The sequence below is a fragment of the Polypterus senegalus genome, chromosome 1 (genome assembly GCF_016835505.1).
Source record: "Polypterus senegalus isolate Bchr_013 chromosome 1, ASM1683550v1, whole genome shotgun sequence".
In the NCBI taxonomy this organism is placed as follows: Eukaryota; Metazoa; Chordata; class Cladistia; order Polypteriformes; family Polypteridae; genus Polypterus; species Polypterus senegalus.
This window is the reverse complement of record NC_053154.1, coordinates 75,233,236-75,259,585: the sequence shown is the minus strand read 5'-3', so window position 1 is coordinate 75,259,585 and position 26,350 is coordinate 75,233,236. Positions and strand designations below refer to the sequence as shown.

Sequence of the window (26,350 nt, the reverse complement as noted above, 5' to 3'; positions counted from 1 at the left end):
CACAAGATCAGACAGAGCTTTGTAATAACAAATACACGTAAATAAAGGCTTACTGGAATTAATAAAGTGGCAAACTTCCAAGCTGCTCAGACTTTTCTTATCAGCCCATGTTTAATTCATGTTTATTATTCTAGACCACTGTTAAATCAGCATGAGGTACATCCAAACTGGGTGTAACTCATAAAATTCTTTTTGAAGTATTTCATTTTGCAGAGTTACTAAAGGATTTGTATTTTAATCAATATGATATCACATAACGTTCCTAGAGCAGTAAAACTTTTAAAACATTTAAAAAATCTTGGCCCTTCAAACAAATATTGGTCCCAAGCCAACAATTTTTTCACTGTTTAGTGTTCAAGTTACAGCACACAATGATTTATAAAATTCCACATTAAATGGGAGGCACACTTCATTTTTATTTTGATCAATTTTTTACTTGAACATTTTGTTTAAATTAGCAAAAGATAATGTAAAAAAAGAAAGCACACAATGTAATTAACTTGTGTTTCCAGAAAAGTGTTTGTCACAGTGTCTCATTCTATACTACTGGGTTACATGGAAGCAGTGGAAGCTGTGGTCAATGAAATTAACAAAAATTCACAGTGGTGTTTTTCAGGTGTTTATTTTAGAAGCTACACTGCTATTTGATATAAGCAAGGTGTGTGCTGCTGATCCAGTGTGTGTGAATGTGCCCAGCAACTGACTGGTGCCTCATCCAGATCTGGTTTTTACCTTACACTCACAGATTCTGAGATAGGCTGTGGCTCCCCCAACATCCTAAGCTAAATGAAGCTGGTTTGAGAATGCTGAAGCTGTGTCTCAGTTATAACACAGATGCCATATTTCCTAAAATAACTGAGCATTTATGGAGTTCTATAAGATTTTACATTAATTTTATCCTAGCATATTTCAAGACTCATTGAATTCTAAGGCATTAGACTTTTTGCTTCTGTTGAAAGCTATTCAACCAACTTGTTCCAAAATGCATGGCTATACCCTTATTTGCAATAGATAGATAGATAGATAGATAGATAGATAGATAGATAGATAGATAGATAGATAGATAGATAGATAGATAGATAGATAGATAGATAGATAGATAGATAGATAGATAGATAGATAGATAGATAGATAGATAGAAATAGAGTGGAGAGTTTTTGTATTTTCCTTAGGGTTGAGTTCTATGGGAGCAAAAGCACCCTACTGCACTAGTGACCAGAATCAGTATTCTACTGAGGGTCCCACAGAGGGTCTTGGTAAGTGGAAGTGGCACTAGAAGCACTCCTGAGAAGAACTTTATAAGGACCTCCACCTCCTCAGTTAGACTAATCTAAAGGAAGGCTGAGAGACAGGAGTTATTTTATTTGGCGATTGCTTAAATGACACTTGAAGCCTCCTAGATATAGCAAGAAGAGTGAGAAAAGGTATAGCGGGATATAGAATTTTTTATTTTACTCCATCTTACGTGTTGTGTTTACTCCCTCTGTTCATCCTCCCTTTTTATAAAGATATGTGCCTTTCCTAATCCCATCTAGTCCAGTCGATTGAGTTGACCACAGATGAGAGCCAAACAAGGTATAGAAACATTTCAGTGATGATGAATAGAATGGGATGCACCTGAGCCATATTTCAAGTGCCATAGTGAAGGGGCTGAATACTTGTGCCAATGTAATACGTCAGGTTTTTATTTATAATAAATGTATACCAATTTCTAAGATCCTGTTTTTGCTTTGTCATTTGGGAGTACTGAGTGTTGCTTCATATGGGGAAATAATGAATTAAATGATTTTAGCACACGGCTTCAGCACAGCAAAATTTTAAAAAATAAAGGGGTCTGAATACTTATGTATGTATGAAAAAAAATGAATTATTGCTTAAGATTGTGTCAATTTCAGTTAACCTGGAGTATCCATTATCCATCTATTCATTAAGTTTCATACCTGCTTTATCTAATTCATTGTTATAAGAACCCAGCATCAGTCCATCACGAGACACTTCTGTTAAGGAACACAGTAGTTCATTTTCTTTGTCAAATTTGGGAAAGAAATGCTTATATTTTGGCTATACATTAAACCCAAAAACACAAATGATGTTTTTTGGAAATGCCAGTAATCAGAAAAAAATAACAAAATAAGAGAAAGAATCTTATATTTTTTAACAAAAACAGTCAATCGAGGTGTAGTTATCAAAAAGCCTTGGGTTTAAATTCCAGAGTCTTGGGTTTAAATTCCAGTCCAAAAGCAGATATAAAGTTTTGCAATATTCTTTTGTGCATTTTCCTCCAAGTACTGTTAGGCCAGGTTTATACTTCTCACAACGCGATGCATGCTCCAGGGGATGCTCCTGCTACGAAAGCATTTTACTGTTTATACTTGCACACTTACTTTACGTAAATCTGGAGGAATCCACCAGGTGGCAGTGCGAGATATTATTACGATGAGAACAGGTTTGACTTTGCTGTGTTGTGAATTGCCTGGAACACCCAAATAAATTTAGATGACAACTTAATGCAATATCTCTGAAAAGGATGTTTAATGATTAAATCCATCAATCCAGGGATGTGTCCATTCCAGCAAGCATTGGGCTCGAGGCAGAAACAATCCCTGGACGAGGCATCAGCTCATCGCAAGGTGAATACAAGTACTCACATACACTGTCGTCATTTTAGTGTCACCAAATCTGCATATCTTTGGAAGGAAACCAGAACACACTGTGGAAACCCAGCAGTAAAACATGCAAACTTCAGGCAGAGAATATATACTGCAAGACAGCAGTGCCACCGTGGCACCCTCATGTGTGTACTTATTAACAGTGTTCATTATTTAAAAAAAATTAACGATTTATCTGTAAAATGTAACATACATACTTTAATGCATTTCATCATAAAAGTGATATCAAGTATAAATCTAAGGATTGTAAATGTGCAGAGAGTTAGAATATCGTACATTTAATGTGTTCTGTGCGGTGATCTATTGCTGTTTGCCGCTACTGTCAGGTCAGGAGGAAGCCTCAGAAAAAAAGACGGCACAAAAGATGGTATGTGAGACTTTTAAAATGTATCATGTCATTACGACCGGGAATATGCGATGCTTGAACATAAAAGCACCACAAATGCATCTGTATGTTGGCATTTTTCTTCACCATATTGAACCATGCATCAAACATCAAAGCGCGCACATCGAACCTACTGGGATCCACATAGCGGCTTTCTGTCACATGTAGATAGTAAACAGAGACTCTGATGTCACATTACGACTTTTATCTCACTGCGCTCCCCGACTTTTTGCTGGCACTGCAACACACGCACGCGTCGCCTTAATTTCTGAGGGCCTGCTCAGAGGACGCGTCAAATGAACACTGGGAACACGTGGCAGCCATGATGTGCATGCGTGCACATTCTGAGCGTGAAGTATAAATGAGCCGTTACTCCTCCCAAACATGTGCATGTTGGGATAACTGGCTACACTAAATTAACACCATACAGTATACAGTATGTGGTGTGTATTATGAGATGTTATGGCAACCTGCCCAGTGGTCAGGTTCTGCCTGCTATCCAGTGCTATTGGGTTAGACACTTTGAGCCTTGTGACCTTGAAATATCTAAGTGGATTAGAAAATACCATTCAGCCCAACATAGCTTGTCAACTCCTATATGATTAAGTTTGTATTTGAAGTTTCTTTTTGAATCTGAAATATAATGTAACTTATTCAACTAAAATATAATGTAACTCGTTCAAAGAATCTATAGCTCTTTTTGTAAATAAATATTTCCTATTATTTCCATAAAATTGGCCACCTCTACTCCCTTAGTCTTATTCTTACAGTAGTCTTTATAAACCACTGCCATGCGACTAGCAAAATGTTATGGTAATTTGCTTTATGACCTCAATTTCTGGTAGTATTATACTGAGCTTGCTTTTCAAGGACCTCCACTACCTTGGTTAGACAAGCAGGCCGCCTTATTCTTATCTCCTTTTCCAGGTCATTCTGAGCAATACCAGGAAGTTGCTAATAAAAAGACTCTGTAAGCAAAATTTTCTGTTGCTGAAATTATGGTCTAAACATGACCTGATTTCTTCTAAATGACTGATACAGCTGTTCTCTTTGGACCCCATGTACAAAATAAAAATAACAGCCATCCTTTGTGTGGTTTCCGTTTTTGTCTTCTGTGCTGAATACAGTTCTTCAAGTGACATTAACACTGAAGTACATCTGGATACTACTGGTTCTACTTATAAGCCTACATATTTTCTTGATTTCAAAAGAGCCCCCCTTGTTGTCAGTTTAAGATTTATTCCCTAAAGAGTTTTGATCAGTTATTCTATTTTAGTTGATAAGCATCTCTGCAGTTTACTTCGGTTTGTGCAACTGGGCAGTTTCCCTTAGCACTGTCCAGCTATATTGGCACCTAGACTAGCATGTTAGATTGTCGCAGACTCCAACATCATTCTTTTTGTTTCCAAGGGGTTTTAAAGAAGGTGTTAGCTGTTTTCTAATAGATGAGAGTTGGTTTCCTGCCTTTATTAGTAGTCTGACTTAATGGGTATAATGGACTGCCCATTAGGACTTGCCAAAATAAGCTATTGGTTGCTGGTTTGCCTGTATAAATATATATTTAGCTACTGTTCTAGTTTTGTCGTATACAGTATCAACTTACCCTGATTATTGTTATCAGTTGAAATTTTTAGGAATTGTTTTGTATTAAGTTCTCAGCAGTACTATTATGTTACAAAAGGGTTCCAATACACTTACCACACAGGACGATGTAAACAGAAATATGATCAGTTTTAATTTTGTACATCAGCAGAAAAGTATAACAAAGGAAAAGTCACAATGCTGCCCAGGATGTTGAAGGTTTAGGGGGAAATAAGAAATAGTGGCTGATGTTGTCAGATATTGGAAATCATTCTATGAGTTTCCTGACAATTTGCAGATGAAATTTAATGCCAGCCAGTGTAACCTCATGTGAGGAAATTACATTAAAATAAAATAAAAGGAAGTGAATGTACAGCAACCCAATATGAGAAGGTCTCGCTAGAAGTGATGGGCTAGTCTTGATCTGCATGTAGGCAGGGGAGGGAGGCTGTTAATTATAGGAAACTAGGAAGTTGTACATAATCGGAACACTGGAATAAGAAATTCTTTCAACTAAATAGTAAATCATATGCTTAGGGAGAGTATTCAAGATGATATCTTTTACTCGAAGATTTATGGAAATCTGGAAAAAACTATCAAGTCATGCGTGTAAAATGCATGGGGATGAGATACTGGGACAAGGAGACATTTAAGACAAAAAGCTAACTTCTAAGCATTTTTTAGTTTGCACAGGTATTCGTGTCAATATATTCAATGTCAAAGAGCATGCAGAACATCTAGCATGTAAAGGAGGGCCAGCAATTTCCAAAAGTATTAAAATCAAAATGACATAAACAGTAAAAATTAGTCTATATCAGTTTCACGAGGAATACATTTTTCAGTATTATTAATACAACAGCTGTACCATTACATTTACCTGCCTGTTATATTTTCCAAGACTCAACATGGCTGAATATCTTTGGATTTCACCTACCATTTGATTAAATGGTGATTAAAGGAAGGAACAAAAAGCCATAGCTTCTAATGCTTGAATATCATCTTCAACAAGCCACAAAGAACTAGAACTAATTTAGGGAGGGCATTATAATAAGGAGAGTTCTGCACAGTCAACAGGCCAACCCAAGGAAATTTACCACATTACTAAGGCAGCAGGCTGAACCAAATGGCGGTGTGGTGGAGTTGTAAGCTGCTGTAAGAGGTGTGTGTGAGGGTATGACCTGCAGAGATGTTTTATAATGAAGTTGTTGGGTCATCAGCAAGGAATCTTGGAGGACAACCACCACATTATGGGGGATCAAAGAACTTTAGGTGAAATGCTGCAGGGTATGATACCTGTGTGACTCAGAAATGCATCATTTGGTTTTTTAATACATGATTAATATTAAGGATTGCATTACAACGAGTAAATTACAGACCACTTGGACATACCATACTGCAGCTTATTGTGATCAAAGGACCCTTGCATCACCCATCTATAGTGCTGAGAAACAAAGATTTAATAAAAAGTAATTACAGATGTTGAACTAAAGGTTTTCAATAGTTTAACAGACATGCTTAACTGAGGACAGCATTAATAAGTGACTATCACCCGTTAAAGAAGTTTTTAACCGCCCCTCACAAAATAAATTTGATTTTGTCCACGTTTAAGTAAAACAGGAAATAATTTTTCCAATGTGTTATGACAGGTGGATTACCATTTTTCCTGTTGACCAAGATGGGATGCCATGCTAGTAAGGTGGTATAGGTTTTCACTAAGCTGTCCCATTATATGTTACCCCAAAAAAGGGTTGTTAGAGGATTAGGGATTATTGTGAATCCAAGGTTGTATGATAGAATTGGCTTCATTTGTAGGGACCAATAACTCCCGCCTATGCTATTTCACCCAACAATATGTGTCCAACAGAATCACAGGAAATACAAATGTTAAGATCTTTACCAGGCAGAGCTATTTGATTTTTAAATCTACACCGGTGATCTTCTTGTTGTCAAGAAAATGCTTATTTGCATAAGCCTACCAGAACTAAACACAAATAATCACATGAAACAGAACTTGTGTGTCTTTCTCTTACTTCCATAGCCTCCAAGATTGTTTACCCAGAAAATGATTCCTGACTTCTGGTTAACTCCATCTAACTGCTCAGCCACATTAAAACAGCTGTCTTTAAAACTGTTTGCTTACCATGAAGAGATGTTTCTTATATACAGCTTCCCTGAACTGATCACTGAAGATCACCATTAAACAGTGTTTTCTCTCTGGGACACTAAACATTTTGCATGATTCTTGTTCCTGATTTTTCACTTCCTGTACAGTATGTTGGCATGCTGAGGGCTAAGAGGTAAGTAGAACTTGTTGCAGATGGACTCAGCAGAGTCTGTTCCATTACAATATAGCACAAATTGGCCAATTTTAGCAATTTTATTTTTTCCTTTAATTTGTTTTGCTGATTTAAAAAAAGAATCTTAAGCAAATTGTCTTATATTTTCTGTAAGAAATGAGGAATGACTAACAAACCTTTATACAAGATGACGAAACAAACAGTACTAGCAGTGACATTTTGGCATTAAAATTCTGGCAGGGCTACGTGAGTCAGGGAGAGAGATGCTACAAAGTTGTTTGCAGACTATTGGCAGAGATGGAACCATACACAGATGTCAACCATAAAAGCAGCTGGGATATTTCATTAGTTGAATGAACATGGAAAAGCTGAGAATTTGGGATGACCAGGAGAGAAACATTTACTGCAATCAAAGTCGAAACCAGAGATCCATCCTATTGTTCACTGCTACCAAAATGCCAATCAAAGAATCAAAGTAAAAATGCAAAAGTAAAGAGTCCAAAACCATCAAATATAAATCAAAAGAATTAAACAAGGACTAAAAACTGATATCTCCTAACTCAGATGACTTCTCTGACTGCATCAGTTTTTATATTGTTGCATCAATTTAAATAATTATAATATTTCTGAAAATATGCTCTGTAGCAGCCAAAACATGTGCTGCAACGACTATAACTCAACATGGCAGAGCCCATCAGCAACAGAAGCGGAACAATTATTTTAATAAATCCTGAAAATAATATTAATAACAAATTATTATGATGCAGCACTTTAGAAAACCCAAAATGGGAACATCTATAAACAACGTGAAGTTGAAACAAGTGCTCGGGATTTTTTTTAAATACAAATTTTCATAACAGGTTGTGCATGTGTGTATAAAAGAGTATGTGAGATGGGCAGAGAGAGAGTAACAGATAATCAAACACCTAAAGAGCAGCACTTACACAGTGGCATAGCTCGAGTTCGTGCCGCTCGGGGCGGGGCTTCAATTTGCCGCCCTCCAACATATCTGAATATGTTAAACTATCCATCCATTTTCTAACCCGCTGAATCCGAATACAGGGTCACGGGGGTCTGCTGGAGCCAATCCCAGCCAACACAGGGCACAAGGCAGGAACCAATCCTGGGCAGGGTGCCAACCCACCGCAGGACACACACAAACACACACTAGGGCCAATTTAGAATCGCCAATCCACCTAACCTGCATGTCTTTGGATTGTGGGAGGAAACCGGAGTGCCCGGAGGAAACCCACGCAGACACGGGGAGAACATGCAAACTCCACACAGGGAGGACCCGGGAAGCGAACCCGGGTCTCCTAACTGCGAGGCAGCAGCACTACCACTGCGCCACCGTGCCGCCATATGTTAAACTATTTAAAGAGAAAATTAAAATGACATATAGAAAAAAATTAAGATGAATTTTGCATATATTTATTCATATATAAAGAAACAGCAATCATTTGTTATATATATTTATAAGCATCAACTAGACAAGAATATAGTATAGACGCACTGATAAGCCGTGTTCTAATTATTAGTTTAATATAATTACGCTACGAAAACCAAAACCAAAGTAGGGTAGAAGTGATTGGTGGGGATGTTTTCTGCGCAGAGCAAGAACGCATTCGGATTGATAACGAAACAAAATTATTAATTGTAAATTAGTTGTTTATCTTCCTAGAAATTATTATCGGTGTAATTTTTTTAATTTTTGTTATTGCCTCATACATTTCAACTGCTGTGTCTGATGCCGTCACAGGAGGACAGTCTGAATATTACTTTTCAAGCATTTGTGGTTAAAAATGCAGAGAATTTGACCATTTTCATTCATGAGTGATATTTTTCCGAACCCTGCTGCTTACACACGAATTGTACTGAGCCTTTTGGCCAATAATGCCGCCCCCAAATATGTGCCGCCCGGGGCGGACCACCCCCTCTGACCCCCCTAGCTACGCCATTGCACTTGCAAAACCTGCTCCTTTGCTGAAATACACTGGCTAGGGTAGGGAACGGTGGCTTGGATCAGCTCATGAAGTTGGGGAAAGACAGTGTAGATGGTATTGCGACTGGTTCCAAGAGCTTGGCTTGAGGCAGAATGTGCAAGCAGTGGACATGACAGAGAAAAGATCATTGGAGTCTCATGGAAGGAGCTTTGGGAGATCATAGCAGCAGCAGTGGCATTGGAGGGGGGTTAAGGAAGGATAAAGCCTCGAGAACACTTTAGGGCTGAAAGGTGCAGGAGAAAGACTAGCAGCACCAGACACAAAGAAAATGTTCACACAATCCAAAAATAAATATTTTATAGATACGAAATTGCATTGAGCATATCATGGAAAATTGGAAAAAATTGATTATGATGACTTAGTTGAGTTTAGCTGTAAACATTTTATGAACAAATTAAATTATGGAAGCAGTCTATGGAACATATTTCATTTTTGCAAAACAGACTCATCTGTTCATGAGGGGGTCAGTACCCCACCTGTCCTCAATGCAGGGTCGCTGCTGGTTAATAGATACTTGCTAAGAAATTACTAATACTATGGAGTCTGCATGTTATCCGATTGTCTGTGTTGTTTTTTTTCTCCAGTTTTTGCTTCCACAATAATAATAATAATAATAATAATAATAATAATAATAATAATAATACATTTTATTTACACAACCCAAAGATGTGCAGGGATGGTCAAATGGCGACTCTAAATTGCCCCAGCATGAGCACATGAGAGTGATTCCAGTGAAATACCAGCACACAAAACAGACATGGTTTTTCCCTTGCACCTCATGCTTCCATAAATTCATGGTTGGGTGAATTTAGCTTTAAAGAAACTACACAATCTGACTGAAATATAAGAAAACTGAAAAAAAAAAAAAATACAAAGAAGTTTTCAGACATGAGGTTAATTAATGCTGCACAATCCTAAAGCTTCACTTCACTTTCCATCTCAAACCTTATGAGAGCCGTATGTCCATACCTGGCCTCCCTGTTCTCAGCAATAATCTCTATCTCCTCCTACAAAATTCCCAGTAGCCCCAATCCAGTTCTTAGATATAATATAGTATGTGAATCAAATCTGCATTTTAAAATTAATCCATCACAAGAATAAAAGATAAATGAATTAATAATACTGGTTGGTTAATTACTCTTTTTTGTTTATTAAAATATCAGTTTTGTCATAAAGCAGTCTGACAGCCCACTACACCACATGCATCAGAAGTCATTTTAGAATTGCAATAAGCTATTGACAATGAGGTTGATTTTTTTTGAAGGCTGATGGTGACCATCATTAAACTAATACATAATTAAATGAACCCTCAGAGCTCCGGCTAGGCTTAAATTTGGTGTTTACTAGTCATTGACATGTTCTCATATGCTCAAATTATTTCTGAAAGAACAACAGAATAATCTGGTCTGGTCTGCATAAACAGATCTAAGATATTAGAGGAAATCTGGAATGTTGACATCAAATAAAGCCAAAAAGGTTGTAATTGTATGCATATTTAATTATTTTTATTTCTAAATTGTTAGCTATTTAAATGTTTTACAGAAAAAATATGAGTATATAATTTACATTTGTACTTATATAATTTTTAAAAATCAGTGCAATCCTAAAATGTGCTATTGAAGAGCTTTATTATGAAGAAGTACAGTAGAAAAGTTTGGACAGCGTTTTGCTGTGCACTCACAGGCTCTCTGTTAGTTCTTACATCAATGCAGGTGCTTTTTTTTTGAAATGGCAGAGAATTAGTAGCAGAGGATTTTGAGTTCAGCAGGGTGATGGCTGCAGGGTAAAATCCTGAACCTAACCTCCTCTACCTAGTGCTCGGTTATTTTGTGCCCTAAGTTAAGCTTGTTAGTGAGCCAACTGACTGCTCGTTACCTAAACCGGGTTTCTTCCCCTTTTTGATCGGTACCCCAGGAGAATGCCTAATTCACCTTAGTGGTGGTGCTTGCCCTGCTTTTCAAATAAAATAAAAGGTAAACACACAATGGCTGTTTGGCTGTGTGTATTTCAATAGCTTACCATCCTGCCCAGTGCAGGTTCCTGCCTTGTGCCTAATGTTTATGGGTTAGACTCCAGATTAAGTAGGGCCCATAAAGGATTGATAGATGAAGTTGTTTACAGTTGTATTTTTCTGATCTTCTCTGAACTTACCAGTATCACCTCAAATAGATTCATGGTGACTCCAGTAGCTTCTGTGTTATTCTTACACTTCCTACTCAGACTCCAAATATAAAATATATAGAGAAGACATTTCCATGAATTATCATGAGCAAGAGATGTAACACCAAGAGATATAACACAAGGCAGATATCTTTGAAGAGGCACAATTCATTATAAAACAGCAACCAAAACTTGATTGTAAACTAAGAGGCAAAGCCAATAGCAGGAAGCTTTCTTTACTGATAACAAAACCTCACCCTTCACCTATTTGAAAAATGAGCTAACTAAAGTATTCTAAAGTATTTGGCGGGAATTACCTACTGACCCTACATGGTGTCACTACAATATTCATAGCGGACTCTGGCTGTCCTAATTGAAGTGCCACTTACAGTCCTATGATGTGACTCTATGTCATGGAAAAAAAATAAGACTGGCAAAACTTCAAATAAAATGTAAACTTTGTTTCAAAATAGTAAAACAGTTCAAAGCCCCCCAAAAAATCACTTCCTCATAGTATATATATATATATATATATATATATATATATATATATATATATATATATATATATATATATATATATATATATATATATAAGCACACAAAACAAACTGTAAAATAAAGTTTATAATGACAATAAAATAATTTTGGGCACTTCCTCTGCTTCCTGGAACCAACCCTAAAGAAGCTGACAGAAATAATTTTCAATGAGAAAAATAAACTGCTTAAAAAAATTAAAGGAACACTTTGAAAACACATCAGATCTCAATGGGAAAAAGAAATCCTCCTGGATATCTATACTGATATAGACTGGGTAATGTGTTAGGAACGAAAGGATGCCACATCGTTTGATGGAAGTGAAAATGATCAACCTACAAAGCCCTGAATTCAAAGACGCCCCAAAAATCAGAGTGAAAAAATGATGTGGCAGGCTAGTCCATTTTGCCAAAATGTAATTGCAGCAACTCAAAATTGTACGCAGCAGTTTGTATGGCCCCTGTGTTCTTGTATACATGCCTGACAACATCGGTGCATGCTTCTAATGAGATGACAGATGGTGTTGTGGGGGATCTCCTCCCAGATCTGGACCAGGGCATCACTGAGCTCCTGGACAGTCTGAGGTGCAACCTGGTGGCATTGGATGGACCAAAACATAATGTCCCAGAGGTGTTCTATTGGATTTAGGTCAGGAAAGTGTGGTGGCCAGTCAATGGTATCAATTCCTTCATCCTGCAGGAACTGCCTGCATACTCTCACCACATGAGGCCAGGAATTGTTGTGCACCCGGAGCCACTGTACTAGCATAGGGTCTGACAATGGGTCCAAGGATTTCATCCTGATACCTAATGGCAGCCAAGGTGCCTTTGTCAAGCCTGTAGCGGTCTGTGTGACCCTCCATGGATATGCCTCCCCAGACAATCATTAACCCACCACCAAACTGCTCATGCTGAATGATGTTACAGGCAGCATAATGTTCTCCATGGCTTCTCCGGACCCTTTCACTTCTGTCACGTGCTCAGGGTGAACCTGCTATCATCATTTAGGTAGAATGCCCAGAGGGGACTGGGCGGTATCATGGTCTGGAATCCCTACAGATTTTATTTTTTCTCCAGCCGTCTGGAGTTTTTTTGTTTTTCTGTCCCCTGGCCATTGAACCTTACTCTTATTCGATGTTAATGTTGATTTATTTTGTTTTATAATTGTGTCTTTCATTTTTCTATTCTTTAATATGTAAAGCACTTTGAGCTACTGTTTGTATGAAAATGTGCTATATAAATAAATGTTGTTGTTGTTGTTATCTGTAAAAAGCACAGGGCACCAGTGGTGCATCTGCCAATTCTGGTATTCTATGGCAAATGCCAATCGAGCTGCATGCTGCTGGGCAGTGAGCTCAGGGCCCATTAGAGGACATGGGGCCCTTGGGTCACCCTCATGAAGTCTTTCTGGTTGTTTGGTCAGAGACATTCACACCAGTGGCCTGCTGGAGGTCATTTTGTGGGGCTCTGGCAGTGCTCATCCTGTTCCTCCTTACCCAAAGGAGCAGATACTGGTCCTGCTGATGGGTTATGGACCTTCTATGGCCCTCTCCAGCTCTCCTAGAGTAACTGCTTGTCTCCTAGAATCTCCTCCATGCCCTTGAGACTGTGCAGGGAGACACAGCAAACCTTCTGGCAATGACACGTATTGATGTGCCATCCTGGAGAAGTTGGACTACCTGTGCAACCTCTGTAGGGTCCAGGTATCGCCTCATGCTACCAGTAGTGACACTGACTGTAGCCAAATGCAAAACTAGTGAAGAAACAGTCAGAAAAGATGAGGAGGGAAAAATGTCAGTGGCCTCCACCTGTTAAACCATTCCTGTTTTGGGGGTCATCTCATTGTTGCCCCTCTAGTGCATCTGTTGTTAATTTCATTAACACCACAGCAGCTGAAACTGATTAACAACCCCCTCTGCTACTTAACTGACCAGATTAATATCCCATAAGTTTCATTGACTTTATGCTATACTCTGATTAAAAAGTGTTCCTTTAATTCTTTTGAGCAGTATATATCAGGTAGGGGAAGCAACACATGTTAAAACTAAAATAATACAAATCTACGTGTAGTTTACACCGTGAGGAGTAAAAGAGAGCCAAAGAGTGAAAGGAGCTCTGTATACTGAACAATGAAATCAGTTTTTTTGTGATATTTGACAATGACCTCTTTTGATTTTCTAACTTGCAAAACCTTCTTCCTAATGTACAGATTCAAAACACAAAAACTTTCCATTTACACTGACTGAATGTTTTTCTGACTCAGCATCAATGCTGCAGAACTGGTTTGCTCATCGTTCCTGAAAGGAGGAAGTGTATTAAACTTTTGTAACCTAAATTATACTATAACCATGTAAGCTGATTTCCTGAACGGTAGTAACAAGGGTGCACTTACAGGCATGGAATCCAACCAAACAACACTCATGGCATATTTGTATCACAACATGGGTGAACTTTTTGCTCTCTATGACTGTAGTGTCATTTCACTGGCTGGCATTTTCTTGACAGAGTAATTCCTATCACAGGAGGCTATGAATTATTGTTATGTCAAAATGAATCAGTGGTGTTGATTCCGATTTAAAAAAAAACAAATTTGAAATAAAACATAATTATGCTCAAAATCAAGTGAAATTTTACACCTTATTTGATTTCCGTAAAGCATAAGTCATCAGAAACGGACAGAACGTCTACTGATGCCATGGCAGCACTGTGGTCATTGATTTGTTTTGACCAATGGATAAGACTGTAGTTGAAGCATTGAAACAGACATTTCGGATGTTTGGGTTTGCCTTGTTTTGTGCAAACTTTCCTTTTCTTAGTGTAAAATGTAATCAAATATGGAACAAGTGCAGCTTGGGTGAACGACAGTGTTTGATCAGTGTTAGAAACTTCAGCCTCTCCTGAAAAAGTATATTGTAGGCAAATATTACAATTGTTGCGTGCAGTATAAACCTACAGAGAAAATGTTTAAAAAATAAACGAAGTTTTTCACAAAGCAGATAAAAGAACAATTAGTGCCGCAATATTGTATTCCTCATCTATTAATGTATAATTAGGCAAAATATTGTGGCTCACACTAGATGTAATCAAAGACTAAAATACAATGTCCTTTAGGGTTCTCACTTGTAATCGAAAAAGGCTTGTATCCAGGCCATTAGCCCAATTTTGGTTCTTGATGTTGTCATATTGAGAGGCTATAGGCTGGCCTTGAAGAACTAAAATGTGTTTAATATAACATGTAAATAGTAACAAAATAAACAAGCAAGCAGGTTAATAAACAGTAATGGAGGACAGGGTAAATCAAAAAAGCTGTGTCACTCATGGCCTGGCTAAACAATACGCTCCATATTTCATCTGTTGGGTAGATGGCCTACCTTTCTATTTTGTTGAATCTCCTGCCGACTCCTTTAAATTTTTATTTTTCTTTCTTTGCAATTTCTTCCTTCTGCCTAGAGAGCTCTTGTTTTCCTCACCTCTAGAAGGGTCTTTTTCATCCCTTTTGGAAATCCCTTCTCCGGTTATACTCTGGGGAAGGAAAGCCTCCAGGAAATTCTTGAGACCAACTGGCTGGAGCTCTTTGTAGTAGTCTCAGACAACCCTGCAAGTCTGCTCCCAAATCTCACTTCAAGGTTTAGGCCAACCCAGATTTACCTGACTGTTATGTACAAGTGGCATGAGGCCATTGATAAATTAACAAACCTCCCTGTCAACTGTTCATCTGGGTGGAAAGCCTGACTTACATTACTGTTACTAGACCCCCTTCTTCAATGTTAATATATTAAATGACACATTACTCTATAAAGCTATTGGTGTTCTCAGTACTATTCTGGAAAACTGTGTTATAAATTCTGAAGCTAAAACATATAACAGCATCGGTCTTTAGGCAAACCATAACAGCCTCCTTACATACAATTAAAGATATTTAAGTGATTTGTATTTCATCCCAAGAATATTATGTTATTTGGATTACTCACCTAATCTACACAAACCTAACCACAAACTAAACAATTCCAACATTTCCTTCAGATGGAAAAAGCAACGTCCAACTCCAAAAGGAAGAACACCAACAATTTATTTCTTGTAAAACCCAAAATCACACAAGGAATGCTACAATGGACTGTTTTTGTGACACACACACACACACCTTGACTCCCTAAGAAGACAAGAAAAAAATTCCCAACATAGACCCTTGTAGGGAAAAAATGGAAGAAATCTTGCAAAGGCACTTCAGCAGTTACGCCTTGGAAAGCAGTTTTTCACAATGCTAATCCAAAACCATAACTCAGGGCTTTGTATCACTCTGTTCACTAACATACTGTTTTATATTAACAAAAAATGCAACTGACTGTCCATATACATTTTACTTACTTAAAGGCTGTGTTTAAATTATTAGATCCCACTATGAAGCGCTCAATGGTTTTTTTTTTCTTCTTTTTTTTGAAGTACTCTGCCACTATAACAAATTTAATCTCTGGGAAACTTGAGTTTCCAGACTTTCTTTCACTCCACTGCAGTACAAATTGGCTGGGGAAAGGATGTGGCTGCATGTCAAAGAGAATTGCATTATCAAGTGTGTTGATCTGATTTTACGACATCATGAAGTGCTGTCAATTTTCATCTGTGTCTCAGATGACGTTGTTTTATACTAACTGGCTACAGGTTGACCTTGTGATACTGTACTTGGTCACTTTTGTTTCATTTAGCAGTTCTTCTGTGCTTTCTAAAATAAATACTAAGAAGAGTCAACACCTGTATAAGAAAATAATTTTTTTCTCCATTTGAGAACAGAAAACCGTTCCGTTCCAGCTTTTAATTAAGTTTTTGATAGCAATATATTTGTATTTAATTATTACCATATATACCTTATTTATACATATAAAGTTTATAGCACTTTTATGGGGTTTGTTGGATCTGCCTGTGTTTTCACTGGCACATTGAATAAAACTTGCAATAATAGTAACATGTTTATTTCGATCTTAAAAGAATAACAGTATTTAAACATGTGGATCTCCAGTCCTGGGGGATTATCAATATACGTGGACTCCCATTGTAATGCAGTAGTTTCTTCTTTCAGTTCCTGTGAAAGTTATGATCTCTTTTATTAGCTCTGGATGTTCATATTAAGCAAGCTGAATATTTCCATTTTGACAAGACATTCTTTTCTTGTCAGCATAAAAAACACGCCCCACAATGATCAGTTTGACAATCTGACTTTTGTAAGTAGTGCTGTTCTACCAAACATAGATCGAAGGATATAAAAGCAATGTTTGCATCTGTACGAAAGTTGTTCGTATGTGATGATCTCCTCGTTTGTCGAAATACATTTCTCTATCATTTTTGTTGTTGCCTTCTGTTTTTTGGAATATGTTTGGCATGTCAATGAGCCATAGCATTTAGGCAGGTGCTCAATGTTTCTATAGTCAGGCTTACTACTCACTTTGCTTTATGCTTAAGTGTGTTTTTTTCTAATTATTTATCGTTCTTTATTACCTAAGCATCTCCTGTGTTTGTCTTGACGTTCAGGAGGTGTCGACACTGCATTTCTTGTTTCATCACTGTGACGAAGAACTGAATTTTATGATCCTAACAATCATTTTTTAGCGAGGACATGAGCACTGGTCAGTTTGTGTAAGCAGCTGTCTGTCTCTGTCATGTGTGCATTCTGTATACTTTACTTGAAGCTCAGCAGATACTGTTGTTCTTCTTTTCCTTTCTGCCATGTCACCCTTTTGAGCCGTTTGCTCCAAGAAAGACATAAACTATAGTGACATTGTGGAGGTTGCTGCTACACAAATTTGTTTGCATGGCCAGTTCATATCACTTCATAAGCTTTCAATTAAGATCAAGATCATGGTCTTAGCATATTATTTATATGTAGAAAGATTTGGCAATTTTCACAATCCTGCTCAAAAATTCAATCATTGAATAAGAAAAGACAAAAGAGCCCTGTCAGAATAAGACCATAAACAGGAATAAAAGCTTCTGTGAGAGGTGATTCTGTATAGTTTATCAGGAATCTAATACTTTAGTTAGCAGTGCCTTCCATGACTTCATTTAGCTCAAGAATGCCTTGAGATTCTTCAGTGTGTCCTGTCTATATCCTCTCATCTACATCTATGGGCCTCACATCAGCAAACCATTTAATATTTCAGGTGGAAGTTAAAAGATTTTATATAAGTATGAGTGCTTTGATAAAAAACGGTCCAATAGTAAAGGGAGCAAATTGGCCCACTGGTTATATGTGTATAGAAAAACTAAACTAAATTAAAAATGAGCAGACAAAACTGAATCATGAAAAGCTGCAACTGCTTTAGCGTCAGACCCACTAATTAATAAATAATGGATTAATTAAACAATTAGAACACAAGGAACAAGCAGAATAAAAATCAAGGTGAATATATTGTAAAAAAAAACCAAAACATTATTCCTATATAACTGCTTAGTACATTTTAATATATATATAAATATATATTACCAAACTTAGTTTTCCCTCGGGGAATCCGGTGGGGGTGCTCGAGTGTATGGGGTACCGGACCCCCTGATAAGGGCTGTTCGGTCCCTGTACAAACGGTGTCAGAGCTTGGTTCACATTACCGGCAGTAAGTTGAACCCGTTTCCAGTGAGAGATGGACTCCGCCAGGGCTGCACTTTGTCACCGATTCTGTTCATAACTTTTATGGACAGAATTTCTTGGCGCAGCCTGGGCGTTGAGGGGGTCCGGTTTGGTGGACTCAGGATTGGGTCACTGCTTTTTGTAGATCATGTTGTCCTGTTTGCTTCATCAGGCCGTGATCTTCAGCTCTCTCTTGATCGGTTCACAGCTGAGTGTGAAGCGGCTGGGATGGGAATCAGCACCTCCAAATCCAATACCATGGTCCTCAGCTGAAAAAGGGTGGAGTGTCCTCTCAGGGTTGGTAGTGAGATCCTGCCCCAAGTGGAGGAGTTCAAGTATCTCGGGGTCTTTTTCACGAGTGAGGGAAGAATGGAGCATGAGATCGACAGGCAGATCGGTGCGGCATCCGCAGTGATGTGGGCTCTGTATCAATCTGTCGTGATGAAAAAGGAGCTGAGCCATAAAGCAAAGCTCTCAATTTACCAGTTGATCTATGTTCCTACCCTCACCTATGGTCATGAGCTATGGGTAGTGACCAAAAGAACGAGATTGCAAGTACAAGCAGCTGAAATGAGTTTCCTCCGCAGGGTGTCTGGGCTTTCCCTTAAAGATAAGGTGAGAAGCTCAATCATCAGAGTAGAGCCACTGCTCCTCCGCATTGAGAGATGTCAGATGAGGTGGCTCGGGCATCTGATCAGGATGCCTCCTGGATGCCTCCCTAGTGAGGTGTTCCGGGCATGTCCAACTGGGAGGAGGCCCAGGGAAGACCCAGGACACACTGGAGGGACTATGTCTCTTGGCTGGCCTGGGAACACCTCAGGATTCCCCTGGAAGAGCTAGAAGACGTGGCCGGGGAGAGGGAAGACTGGGCATCTCTGCTCAAACTGTTGCCCCCATGACCTGACCTTGGATAAGCGGAAGAGGATGGATGGATGGATAGTTTTCTCATTTCTATATTGTTCCCAAAATGCAGAATCTGGGAAATAACAGTTCATTTAATTAGTCCAGGAGTCCAATTAAAAACAGAAGTTGGTTGGTACAAAAACCTGCAGCCACAGGCGGTCCCCAGGACTGAGCTTGAAAACCACTGCCTCTGAGGAGTATGTGCATCCTTGATACTTCATAAGACTGAAAATTTGGGCCCCATAAACAGATTTACGGAAAAAGGTATACTGAGCAGGTACCACTAAACTGAAAGCATAAACAGGACTTTTATAAACTGAAATGACATTTCATTGCACATTTTCCAGGATATGATTAGCATGGTCTTTCATTCTGATTCAGGTTTTAGTCTCGCAAGTCCCCACTGAAGTCAGTGTGTGGCCAAAATCAGTAGCACTATTCAGCCACAGGGTGAGTGGATTACAGTGAGATGGGGGTCTAAGAAGTCTTAAGGTAGTCCCTTGGGACCCAGGAGCCTCATGTATAAACGGTGCGTATGCACAGAAATGTTGCGTAAGAACTTTTCCACATTCAAATCGTGATGTATAAAACCTACACTTGACGTAAAGCCACGCACTTTTCCACGGTACCTCATACCTTGTCGTACGCAGGTTCTCTGCTCGGTTTTGCAGACTGGCAGCACCCAGCGTCAAAGCAATGCTACTGTTCCTGTGTGGTTACACCTTATTTTCCTGACACGGCTTTATAAATACACTGAAACTAACCGCATATTGTTTATTAGTGTAATGCATCTGATTGTAATTAACCTGTAACAATATAATGGTCCAGGGAATAGCCATAGTATTCCAAATACAATAACTGCTTTAGCGTTGTTACTCTCACTGAACCTTCTTCTTTCAGCTGATCCCATTAGGAGTTGCCACAGCAGATCATCTTTTTCCATATTACTCTCACTGCACCACTCGGAGTATTTATATCACTGTATCTGAGTGGGGAATCACAGCAGCAGCTGATCGGTATACAGCTTCAAGCACACGCTGCCTCAGCCACGTGAAAACGTTTCAAAGCCTTTCCTGTACGGACCTCATGGTTCAGAAACAGTTTCATTCCAAAGAACTTTAAACGCACTCAATCAATTGCTCCTTGTAGAACTGTATTTACTTATAAGTACAACCACCCCACTGTAAACTTGCACTACAGTTATAATATCGCACAACCTGAGCCACTTTATAAAGCGCGTATTTACATATGATGACGATATCGTTTTTAAGATGAAATGCAGCAAAATATGTTGATTATATTATACAGATAAAACTTTAACTTCATTTAAATAATCTATATTCTTCAATGGAACTGTCATGAAGGATAGAATAATTAAACATGTACTACGAAGATAGTTCAATGTTCCTTAAACGTTTTGAAGAATCGGAGCTCTAAGCTTAAAGATGGCTTAACGTCTATTACAGAGCTGATTGTGTGTTACTTGGAGAAAGAAAAGCAAGGACTGCTGGGGCGGCTACACCAATATATATTGAATATAAAACAGAAAGAGAAAATAACAACACAGCTAAAAACGCAGCAACAAATTTCGGCAAAAGTTAAATGCTTGTGTCATGAGCACGAGGCGGCTATGCAGTGTCCGCAATGGACGTGGCCATCCACCGAAGATACCATATTGACATTCGCGGGCGAAGGAGCCACTGATTCTTCCTCTGCCCAGGGCCACCACAAGCCTAGAGCCGACCCTGAGTACTGCTGCAATAAATTATTTCATCGAAGGTCACACATAATCACTGCGTGTGAAACCCATGTTTAATAACGTGCTTTAACTCCTATCACCATGAAAATGATATCACATACTGTATACATCTCAGTATTTTAGTTATTCAGAGAGCTGTAATATCATGAATGTACTGGATTCTGTGTCCAGTTGGAGGAAGAGAGCCGGTTTAAGAAGCAAGTAGTGATTCACACATATAGAGCACATAGAAGATCACATACAAAACAAAGCATTTAACGTGCTACTTTAATTACGATGTGCTTTGAGAAACTGGTTAATTAAACGATTTTAAGATGAAGTTTATGATGTTCTACTTTAATGACAAAATAAACTGCGTGATTAAAGTGGAAATTTCGAGATTGAAGTTGACATTTTGTGCTTTTTCCTCACTGTGTGCCCTTTTTTTCTCTGTACCCTAATAAGCTTTCATATGACACTCAAGACAGTGGGCTACAACTCGCCTTTTCACAGCGACTTTGATATGTGACTTCTTTTTTATTTCTGGCACTGTGCGATTTTGTGAACGTGAGCTTTCAAGTTTCTCCAACACGCTATGTCACTCGATCAACTTCCTTTTGTTGATTATACCACGGTTTAATTAAACAAATAGTATGTTTTTCCTTTGCCTCCACTTGGTATTTGCTGAAATTCTTATATTTTCCCCCGTGCTTTTTACATTGTCTTTTCACAGAAGGCTACGCTTAAGGGCGATTTATATTCATTTGCATATTCAAAGAGGCGTAATTCTGGGAAGAGTTGGGGCGTTACATAAAGCGCGTACACGAGCGTTACTTTTCACACTGATCGGGATTTATGTAGCGGCAGAACGTGGAAGATGGAGTTCGCACAGATTCCTGCATCTGGATTTTTCTGTGCGTAAGCACATTTCGGATTTTGTGCTTACGCCATATTATAGTGCGAATTCTACGCACGGCATTATACATGAGGCCCCAGGTCACCAATTTGGACCCGGAACCACAAATCCACACTCAGCAGTGTGACTGTCGAGGCTGAGAGCAACAAAATGTGGAGTGTTGAATCCTAAACTATGTTAATCCAGCACTTCAAGTTATATTTAAGTGCCTTTGAGACATTCTTTGTGTGCTTTCGGACTGCACAAAAATATATTGTTGTTGCTTGTGTGAGAGTATCCTGTGTAACGTATTTTTGTGTTATTTCCTGTGTTTTGCCCAGTTTTGAGCTCTGACATCTCTTACTGCTATAACAGATTAACCACAATTAGAAAATGAATGTGTGTCGGGCAGTAATGCTGAAATAAGAACAAACAGGCAGCTTACTTGAGCAAAAGTAGGTTTATGAGAAATGGATATGATAAATAATAAGACATCAGATAACTTCTGTTATGCTCATGTTAAAATGCACACTTTTTATGTACTGAAAGTAACTTCAAGATGGTCTTTGTGGTGAGTGCCCCTCTGCTGAAAGTCTTCTTACATCTTCATCTGGTATTTTAATCGCTAGACTGAAAAGAAAATGCTGTGTTATGTGTGGAATGATAATTAGAGGTGGGCTGATAAAACATTTTTACAGACAAGACATTTTCTGCTTGGAAGATAAGGTCTGTATGGTGATGTTTAACAGCAGGCGCTCATTCTAAATGAGAACTCACTGCTGTTTCCAATTTACAACTAGACATGTTTCTAGATGGCAGGGATTCACTTGTGTTGCCAAAAGGGCCCCAGCTTAGCTTAGAGGTAAAACATCCTTATTCTAAACAAAAAAATATAATGCTTTAATTTATATATGTTAATGATTTACTAGCTGGTTACGACAACCTTTGGATTATTTTCACATTCTCCCTGGTAGACCAGAAATCCTTACTCTGCTAACAGCACATTCTTACACTGATGAGAATCAAATACATTTACATGAAATATATTTTGCACTAAGATGCTCCAATCGATCAGCAAGCGTGCTCAGTTTAGCCGAGTTTTTCTCAATGCGCTCTTCAATTTTACCCAGCACCTGTCGAAGTTCAAGCTGTACCTCTTGACGAAGCCTTTCATTTGCCTGTTGGATTTCCTGTCGCAGACATTCATTGGCCTGTTTCATCTCCTGTTTCAGTCTCTCATGTGCCTTTGCCGTTGCTTTCTCATTAGCCTTCTCGCTTTTCTTTATATCTTGCCTGAGGTCAGCGAGCAACACTTTCAGTTCAGATAGCTCAAATGTGCCTTCTTGTACCGTAGATGAAGCAGCAGACTCTGCTGAAGCTGGTGTCCCGCTGCTCCAGTCCCGCGTGATTGCGTAACTGAAGCCGCGGACCTCCCGGCCTTTTCCAGTTTCAGGTAATCCTCTCCAATCGGCGAGCTATCCACATCTGCACTCACGATCGCACCTTCGCTCCCCTTTTCGCTCTCAGCAGGCGACGATGTAGCGGACCGTGGTCCCGAGGAGTCTGTACTTTCGCCCATCTGATCCAGGTCTGTCTCTGAGAGGCCGTATCTCGAACTAGGGCTTGCTGATCGCAGCTTGGATGTAGCTTTAGTCTTCGATTCTTTCGACCCCTTCTTGTTGGCCATGTTTATATGTGTTTACATATACTGTAGCGGTCCCTCTCGGGTTGAATAAATACAGGATATCTCAGAATAATAAGCAAATAATATGAAAAATAGCACCACTGCTAGCGGAGCTCCACTTCAGACGTCCATCTCTCGCATCGGACGAGACCAAACGAATCGGATCGAAATAGCCGAACATCTAGCTGCCAGTGCCGAGGAAAGAGCAGTAAATGTCAGTTCGGAATGTAAAAAACTCGGAGAAAAACTTGGAGACAGACTGGCTGCTTTAGAAGATGGGAATAGAAGGTATAATGTCAGAATTGAAGGCTTGCCGGAGAATCGAGAAAGTTTAAACCCGGTGAAATTCGCAACTGAACTTTTTTCTAAAATAATCGGGGGCGACTTTAAAGCAGAATCTGAGATAGCAGCGGCTTACGCGCACGCGGATCAAACACCGTCAGACCCGACCAAGATCTTTTATAGTCCGCTTTGAACGATTATCATTTAAGTTAGAGGTGATGGAACTCCTCAGGAAAAAAAAGGAAGATATTATATATGAAGATTGCCAAATTCGCGTCTTCCCTGACTTCTCTCCAGCAACAGCTATCAAACGCGCCGCCTTCTATAATATTAAACAGCGGCTACGGCAAGCCAATGTCAAATACGGCCTCCTGTATCCGTCAAAACTGAAAGTGGAATGGCAGGGGCATTTCTATGTTTTCGCTAGCAAGGAGGAGGCAGAAAATGAGTTAAGAAAGCTGATCCCGGGACTATTCTGATACATAATTGTGAGTCATGGCGGTAAATGATAAAGCTAGGATTAATAATCTACTGTCTGATCTATTTGTTTTTAAAATACGGGTTTTTTATCAGCATATATTCTCATATTCTTATATTATTATTACTTACTTATTACTTATCATTACTTAGTATTACTAGGGCTAAATGTTTGTGTTTTATTGTGCTTAATTACGTTTTCCTCCTCTTTTTTTTTCTTTTCTAATTATTTCATGTGTACCCTAAATGAGACTGTTCAATATCATACCCTTGGTTTGCTGTTATTGCTATTACTGCATTAAGACTTGTTATGCTTGTTTTGGACACATCTTTAACACCATCACCTGGGTTTATTATCTGGGGATATCATCTTAATGCACTAAAATTGATGAAGATTATATGTATGTATGTATGTATATATATATATATATATATATATATATGTATATATATATATATATATATATATATTAAGTGCAAAATTCTTTTCTTTCTTTTTCCTCTTTTAAAGACTATATTGGTAACAGATATCTCTATCTTTTAACCTTAAAGCGCCACTGCATGGGGGCTTGATGTGCTTTGGACGTGCTCTGTCTCTGGGTATGTCAGAGGACTGGGACTGCATGAAGTGGGTTTTAGCCTCACCTGGGGAGGCAAAAAGGGAGGGTGGGGGGTTAAGGGGAAGAGAAAGAGAGCAGGCTTGATCTATATCTAATCTATCATCTCAATCTTTATAATTATAACTATCAACGTAATAATAAGCTGCATGGCAACAACTCTTGGGGGAATAGGAAATTAAGACCTAAACTATTTCACTTCCAGTTAAGACTATAATATGACACCAAAAACTCAGAATCAGTGTCTCCATGATGGGACAGTTAACTTCGTAAGCTGGAATGTTAAAGGCCTGAATCACGAATTAAAGAGAAAGAAAGTACTTTCTCACCTAACAGGTCTAAATGCTAAAATAGTATTTTTACAGGAAACCCACTTACTAAGTAAGGATCAGTTCCGCTGCAAAAGACTGGACTGGCCAAATGTTCCATTCTAGTTTTACAAAGAAAACTAGAGGGGTGGGAATTCTCATACATAGAACAGTACCATTTGTAGCATCAGATGTAGTATTGGATCCTGAAGGGAGATATGTGATGGTCATGGGAGACTTATCTAACTGTAAAATGATTTTGATAAATGTTTATGCACCTAATGTTGATGATAAGGAATTTATACAAAATTTATTTGCATCCATTCCCAATCTGAACACTCATAAACTTATAATGGCTGGGGACTTTAATTGTGTTCTAAATCCACTTTTAGATAAGACTTCCTCCACAGGGGAACGCAACTAACACCGCAAAGATAATTACAAAGTTTATAACTGATCACAACTTATCAGATCCCTGGAGGTTTTAAACCCAAATTCAAGAACATATTCTTTCTACTCACCAGTACATCATTGCTACTCAAGGATTGATTACTTCTTTATAGATAATAACTTCTTGCCTAAGATTAAATCTTGTAAATACGATGCTATTGTTATTTCAGACCATGCTCCGATGATCTTGGAGCTGAAATTACTAAGCCCCATACACTCACCCGCAGATGGCGTCTCAATCCGCTTCTATTAGCTGACGAGAATTGTACTGAATTTATATCCAAACAAATTGAATTCTTTCTAGAGACAAATACATCCCCTGAGATCTCTGCAGGAACACTCTGGGAAACTCTTAAGGCCTTCTTAAGAGGACAGATTATCTCATATCTTTCCCACAGAAATAAATCCGAAGCGAAGAAAGTAGCAGAGATAAAAGCGAAATTACTAAAATAGATGAAGAACATGCCAGACTACCAAGCGAGACTCTACATAAGAGGAGGCAGGCTCTACATTCAGAATTAAACCTCTTGACAACTAAAGAAACCGAACAACTAATTTACAAATCCAGACATCATTATTATGAACATGGAGAGAAAGCTAATAAGCTTTTAGCGCAACAAATTCACAAGCAAGAAGTGCAACGCAATCTCGTAATTACTAACACGAATGGAGATAAAATCATCGAACACAAAAATATAATGTGCACTTTTAGAGACTACTATAAATCCCTATATACTACTGAGTTTAAAGAAGAC

The 26,350-nt window shown here is 38.5% G+C and overlaps 1 protein-coding gene across 2 annotated transcripts in view; it reads right to left on the bottom strand.

Moving 5' to 3' along the window:
• Window positions 1-26,350, bottom strand: part of tlr18 (toll-like receptor 18) — a 66,869-nt gene that overhangs the window by 24,885 nt on the left and 15,634 nt on the right. The window lies entirely within an intron of this gene.